The sequence below is a fragment of the Somniosus microcephalus genome, unplaced genomic scaffold, assembly GCF_052327205.1.
Source record: "Somniosus microcephalus isolate GS21.2 unplaced genomic scaffold, FLI_Smic_1.0 scaffold10, whole genome shotgun sequence".
In the NCBI taxonomy this organism is placed as follows: Eukaryota; Metazoa; Chordata; class Chondrichthyes; order Squaliformes; family Somniosidae; genus Somniosus; species Somniosus microcephalus.
Window position 1 is genome coordinate 1,333,752 of NW_028225197.1, and position 7,917 is coordinate 1,341,668.

The window sequence follows — 7,917 nt, forward strand, 5'->3', positions numbered from 1 at the left end:
CGGGAACAGCACCAGGCATACCGAAAAATGAGGTGTCAACCTGGTGAGGCTACAACACAGGACTACTTGCATGCCAAACAACGGAAGCAACATGCGATAGACAGAGCTAAGCGATCTCACAACCATCGGATCAAATCAAAGCTCTGCAGTCCTGCTACATCCAGTCGTGAGTGGTGGTGGACAATTAAACAGTTAACAGGAGGAGGAGGCTCCAAAAATATCCCCATCCTCAATGATGGTGGAGCCCAGCACGTGAGTGCAAAAGACAAGGCTGAAGCATTTGCAACTATCTTCAGCCAGAAGTGCCGAGTGGATGATCCATCTCGGCCTCCTCCTGAGGTCCCCAGCATCACAGATGCCAGTCTTCAGCCCATTCAATTCACTCCACGTAATGTCAAGAAACGGCTGAAGACACTGGATACTGCAAAGGCTATGGGCCCTGACAACATTCCAGCAATAGTACTGAAGACTTGTGCTCCAGAACTAGCTGCGCCCCTAGCCAAGCTGTTCCAGTACAGCTACAACACTGGCATCTACCCGGCAATGTGGAAAATTGCCCAAGTATGTCCTGTCTACAAAAAGCAGGACAAATCCGACCCGGCCAATTACCGTCCCATCAGTCTACTCTCAATCATCAGCAAAGTGATGGAAGGTGTCGTCGACAGTGCTATCAAGCGGCACTTACTCAGCAGTAACCTGCTAACTGACGCCCAGTTTGGGTTCCGCCAGGGCCACTCAGCTCCTGACCTCATTACAGCCTTGGTCCAAACATGGACAAAAGAGCTGAACTCAAGAGGTGAGGTGAGAGTGACTGCCCTTGACATCAAGGCAGCATTTGATCGAGTGTGGCATCAAGGAGCCCTAGCAAAACTGAAGTCAATGGGAATCAAGGGGGAAACTCTCCATTGGTTGGAATCATACCTAGCACAAAGGAAGTTGGCTGTGGTTGTTGGAGGTCATTCATCTCAATCACATGACATCACTGCAGGAGTTCCTCAGGGCAGTGTCCTAGGCCCAACCATCTTCAGCTGTTTCATCAATGACCTTCCCTCCATCATAAGGTCAGAAGTGGGGATGTTCGCTGATGATTGCACACTGTTCAGCACCATTCGAGACTCGTCAGATACTGACGCAGTCCGTGTCCATATGTAGCAAGACCTGGACAACATTCAGACTTGGGCTGACAAGTGGCAAGTAACATTCGCACCACACAAGTGCCAGGCAATGACCATCTCCAACAAGCGAGACTCTAACCATCTCCCCTTGACATTCAATGGCATTACCATCGCTGAATCCCCCACTATCAACATCCTGGGGGTTACCATTGATCAGAAACTGAACTGGACCAGCCATATAAATACTGTGGCTACAAGAGCAGGCCAGAGGCTGGGAATTCTGCAGCGAGTGTCTCACCTCCTGACTCCCCAAAGCCTTTCCACCATCTACAAGGCACAAGTCAGGAGTGTGATGGAATACTCTCCACTTGCCTGGATGAGTGCAGCTCCAACAACACTCAAGAAGCTCGACACCATTCAGGATAAAGCAGCCCGCTTGATTGGCACTCCATCCACCACCTTCAACATTCACTCCCTCCACCACCGGCGCACTGTGGCTGCAGTGTGTACCATCTACAAGATGCACTGCAGCAACTCGCCAAAGCTCCTTCAACAGCACCTTCCAAACCCGCGACCTCTACCACTTAGAAGGACAAGGGCAGCAGACACATGGGAACATCACCACCTACAAGTTCCCCTCCAAGCCACACACCATCCTGACTTGGACCTGTATCGCCGTTCCTTCACTGTCGCTGGGCCAAAATCCTGGAACTCCCTTCCTAACAGCATTGTGTGTGTACCTACATCATATGGACTGCAGCGGTTCAAGAAGGCGGCTCACCACCATCTTCTCAAGGGCAATTAGGGATGGGCACTAAATGCAGGCCTAGCCAGCCAGCGACGCCCACATCCCATCAATGAATAAAAAAAAAGTTATGGAAAGGGACAAAATAAAATCAATGGTGAAAATGCCCAGCTGGAAGAGAGCCAGTTTCAGTGATTTGAGAAGGGATCGAGCACAGGTGGACTGGAAACAAAGATTGTCCAGGAAAACAGTGAATGACCAATGGCAGGCCTTCAAGGCTGAGATAGTTCGGGTACAAACCAAGCATATTCCCATAAGGAGGAACGATGGGCCATCCAAAGCTAGAGCTCCCGATGACAAAGGATATAGAGGTTAGAATAAAACAAAAAAAGGTTTACGACAAATGTCAGGTACAGAATACAGTCAAAAACCAGGCAGAATACAGAGAGTGCGGGGGAAATTGAAACAGGATATAAGAAGGGCAAAGAGAGAATATGAGAAAAGATTAGGGGGTAATATAAAAGGGAACCCAAAAATTTTCTATAAACATATGAAAAGTAAAAGGATAGTTAAAGGAATGGTGGGGCCGATTAGCGACCAAATAGGGGCTCATCATAAGAACATAGGAAATAGGAGCAGGAGTCGGCCATTCGGCCCCTCGAGTCTGCTCCGCCATTTAATGAGATCATGGCTGATCTGATCTTGGGCTCAGCTCCATTTCCCTGCCCGCTCCCCATAACCCATCACTCCCTTATCGTTCAAAAATCTGTCTATCTCCACCTTAAATGTATTTAATGACCCAGCCTCCACAGCTCTCTGGGGCAGAGAATCCCACGGATTTACGACCCTCGGAGAGAAGAAATTCCTCCTCATCTCAGTTCTAAAAGGGCGACCCTTTATTCTGAAACTCTGCCCCCGCGTTCTAGATTTCCCCACGAGGGGAAACATCCTCTCAGCATCTACCCTGTCGAGCCCCCTCGGTATCTTATATGTTTCAATAAGATCACCTCTCATTCTTCTAAACTCCAATGAGTATAGGCCCAGCCTGCTCAACCTTTCTTCATAAGTCAACCCCCTCATCTCTGGAATTAATCTCGTGAATCGTCTCTGAACTGCCTCCAATGCCTTAAATACGGAGACCAAAACTGTACGCAGTACTCCAGGTGTGGTCTCACCAATACCCTGTACAGATGTAGCAGGACTTCCCTGCTTTTATACTCCAGCCCCCTTGCAATAAATGCCAACATTTCATTTGCCTTCCTGATTACTTGCTATACCTGCATGCTAACTTTTTGTGTTTCATGAACAAGGACCCCCAGGTCACTCTGTACTGCAGCATTTTGTAATCTCTCTCCATTTAAATAATAATTTGCTTTTTTACTTTTCTTACAGTTTGCCAACCTGAAAATACATAGAAACATAGAAGATAGGAGCAGGAGTAGGCCATTCGGCCCCTCGAGCCTGTTCTGCCATTCAATGAGATCATGGCTGATCATCCAATTTCAGTACCCTGTCCCTGCCTTCTCCCCATATCCCTTGACCAGTTTAGCCTTAAGAAATATATCCAACTCCTTCTTGAATATATTTAATGAATTGGCCTCCACTGCCTTCTGTAGTAGAGAATTCCACAGGTTCACCACTCTCTGGGTGAAGAAATTCCTCCTCATCTCTGTCCTAAATGGCTTACCCCCTATCCTTAGACTATGACCCCTGGTTCTGGACTCCCCGGCCATCGGGAACATCCGTCCTGCATTTGACCCATTTATCCTGACTCTCTGTTTTCTGTTAGTTAGCCAATCCTCTATCCATGCTAATATATTACCCTCAACCCCATGAGCTCTTATCGTGTGCAGTAACCTTTTATGTGGCACCTTATCGAATGCCCTCTGGAAATCCAAATGCACCACATCCGCTGGTTCCCCTTTATCCACCCTGCTCGTTACATCCTCAAAGAACTCCAGCAAATTTGTCAACATGATTTCCTTTTCATAAAACCATGCTGACTCTGCTTGACTGTATTATGATCATACGGAGGCAGAGGGCGGGGCTCAGGTACTGAATGAGTACTTTGCATCTGTCTCCACAAAAGAAGAGGATGAAGTTAATGTCGCAGTAGAGGAGGGGGGAGTAGAGAAATTGGATAAAAATGGATAGAAAGGAGGTGCTAAATAGGTTGTCATCGCTCAAAGTTAACAAGTCACCCGGTCCAGATGCGATGCATCCTAGATTGCTGAGGGAAGCTAGGGTGGAAATAGCAGAAGCTCCGACCACAATCTTTCAATCTCCCTCAGATATATGGGAGTGGTGCCAGAAGACTGGAGGATTGCAAATGTTACACCCCTGTTTAAAAAAGGGGAGAGGGATAAACCTGGTAACTACAGGCCAATCAGTCTAATGTCAGTGGTGGGTGAACGACTAGAGACCATTGTCAAGGACAAAATTAATTCTCACTTGGAGAAGCATGGGTTAATAAGGGGCAGCCAGTGGATTTGCTAAAGGTAAATCATGTCTGACTAAACTGTTTGAGTTCTTTGATGAAGTAACAGAGGGTTACATAAGAACATAAGAAATAGGAGCAGGAGTAGGCCAATCGGCCCCTCGAGCCTGCTCCACCATTCAATAAGATCATGGCTGATCTGATCCTAACCTCAAATCTTCTATCACTCTGCATCCACCCGAACCCATGTGATCTCCCGGGAGAGGCGAAAAACCAGATAAAGACCCAATGGCCAATTAGGGAGAAAAAAATCTGGGAAATTCCTCTCCAACCCATCTAGGCGATCGAAATTCTTCCAGGAGATCACTCTGTCCCTATATTTTCTACAGTACTTACCTTCTGTAAAGGCGATCTCCACCCCAGCCAGGAACAGGAATAAAACCATCTCCTGAAATCTAACAGAATTAGAACACAGTAGGAGCAGAACCAGGCTACACGGCCCCTGGGCCCACTCCACTACCCACAGGACCATGACCATTCCGAACCTAGACTCATGTCCAATTTCCTGCCCGCTCCCCGTAACCCTTAATTCCCTTTACTTCTAGGAAACTAACTATTTCTGTTTTAAATTTATTTAATGATGTAGCTTCCACAGGTTTCTGGGGCAGGACATTCCACAAACCTACCACCCTCTGAGTGAAGAAGTTTCTCCTCATCTCAGTTTTGAAAGAGCAGCCCCTTATTTTAAGATTATGCCCCCTAGTTCTAGTTTCATCCTTCATTGGGAACATCCTCACCGCAACCACCCGATCAAGCCCCTTCACAATCTTATATGTTTCAATAAGATCGCCTCTCATTCTTCTGAACTCCAATGAGTCCCAATCTACTCAACCTCTCCTCATATGACCATCCCCTCATCCCCGGGATTAACCGAGTGAACCTTCTTTGTACTGACTTGAGAGCAAGTATGTCTTTTCTTAAGTATGGACACCAAAACTGTATGCAGTATTCCAGGTGCGGTCTCACCAATACCTTGTACAACTGCAGCAATACCTGCTTGTTTTTATATTCCATCCCCCTAGCAATAAAAGCCAACATTCCATTGGCCGCCTTGATCACTTGCTGCACCTGCATACTAACTTTTTGAGTTTCGTGCACCAGGACCCCCAGATCCCTTTGTACTACAGTACTTTCCAGTTTCTTGCCATTAAGATAATAACTTGCTCTATGATTTTTCCTGCCAAAGTGCATAACCTCACACTTTCCAGTATTGTATTCCATCTGCCAAATCTCTGCCCACTTACTTAGTCTGTCTATGTCCCTTTGCAGGTTTTTAATGTCCTCCTCACTCACTACTTTCCGTCCCATCTTTGTATCATCTGCAAACTTTGATATGTTACACTCGGTCCCCTCCTCCAAATCGTTAATATAGATTGTAAAGAGTTGGGGACCCAGCACTGACCCCTGCGGAACACCACTAGTTACTGGTTGCCAATCTGAGAATGAACCATTTATCCCAACTCTCTGCTTTCTGTTAGAGAGCCAATCCTCCACCCACGCCAGAATATTACCCCCAATCCCGTGATTTTTTGTCTTGAGCAATAATCTTTTGTGTGGCACCTTGTCAAATGCCTTTTGGAAGTCTAAATACACTACGTCCACTGGTTCCCCTTTATCCACCCTGTATGTTACTTCCTCAAAAAACTCCAGCAAATTTGTCAAACATGACTTCCCCTTCATGAAACTATGCTGAGTTTGTCCTATTAAATTATGTTTATCCAAATGTCCCATTACTGTCTCCTTAATAATGGACTCTAACATTTTACCAACCACAGATGTTAGGCTAACAGGTCTATAGTTTCCAGCCTTCTGCCTACTACCCTTTTTAAATAAGGGTGTTACATTAGCAGTTTTCCAATCTGCCGGGACCTTTGCTGAGTCCAGTGAGTTTTGGAAAGTTATTACCAATGCATCCACAATCCCTACCGCCACTTCCCTCAAGACCCTAGGATGCAAGCCATCGGGTCCAGGGGATTTATCCACCTTGAGTCCCATTATTTTACCAAGTGATGAAGGTAGTGCAGTAGATGTTATACATATGGACTTTCAAAAGACATTTGATAAAGTACCACATAAAAGACTTATATGGAGAATAGAAGCACGTGGTATTAAAGGGCTGATGGTAATTTGGGTATATAATTGGACGAGGGATAGGAGACAGTGAGCAGCGCTGAGGGATGTTTTTCTAACTGGAGGGAAGTATGCAGTGGGTTCCCCCAGGGGTCGGGATTAGGACCATTGCTTTTCTTGTTATATATAACTGACCTGGACTTGGGTATAGGTGTACAAGTTTGAAGTTAGATGATACAAAACTTGGCAACGTAGTAAATAGTGAGCATAGTAGTAGCAGACTTCAGAAGGACAGAGCCAGACTGTGAAATGAGCAGACACAAGGCAGATGGAATTAAATGAGGATAAGTGTGAAGTGATGCACTTTGGGAGAAACAACAGGGAGAGGCCGTATAATCTAAATGGGACTATTTTGAGGGGGTGCAAGAGCAGAGGGACCTGGGGGTCCATATTCACAAATCTTAGAAAGTGCCGCGGCAAGTTGGTGAGGTGGTTCAGAAAGTGTATGGGATACTTGGCTTTGTAAATAGGGCCATTGAATACAAAAACAAGGAAGTTACACTAAACCTTTACAAATCACTAGTGAGGAACATAGGACAGGAGGAGGCCATTCAGCCCCTCGCGCCTGTTCCGCCATTCAATGAGATCATGGCTGATCTGCGATCTAACTCCATACACCCGCCTTTGGCCCATATCCCTTAATACCTTTGGGTAACAAAAACCTATCAATCTCAGATTTAAAATTAACAATTGATCGAGCATCAATTTCCATTTGCAGAATGAAGTTCCAAACTTCTACCACCCTTTGTGTGTAGAAGTGTTTCCTAATTTCACTCCTGAAAGATCTGGCTCTATTTTTAGACTATGCCCCTAATCCTAGAATCCCCAACCAGTGGAAATAGTTTCTCTCTATCTACCCTATCTGTTCCCCTTAATATCCTGAAAACTTCGATCAGATCACCCCTTAACTTTCTAAATTCTAGGGACCACAACTCTAATTTGTATAATCTCTCCTCGTAACTTAACCTTTGGAGTCCGGGTATCATTCTGGTAAACCTACGATGCACTCCCTCCAAGGCCAATATATCCTTCCTAAGGTGTGGTGCCCAGAACTGCTCACAGTACTCCAGGTGTGGTCTAACCAGGGTTTTGTGCAGCTGCAGGGTTTTGGCCTCAGCTGGAGTCTTGTGTACAGTTCTGGGCACCACACTTTAGGAAGGATGTCAAGGCCTTGGAGAGGGTACAGAGGAGGTTGACCAGGATTGTACCAGGGATGAGGGACTTCAGTTATGTGGAGAGATTGGAGAAGCTGGGATTGTTCCCCTTAGAGCAGAGAAGGTTAAGAGGAGGCCTAATAGAGGTGTTCAAAATAATGAGGGGCTTTTGATCGAGCAAGTAGGGAGAAACTGTTCACTCTGGCAAGTGGGTCGGTAACCAAAGGTCACAGAGTTAAAATAGTTGCTAAAAGAACTAGAGGGAAATGAGGAGAA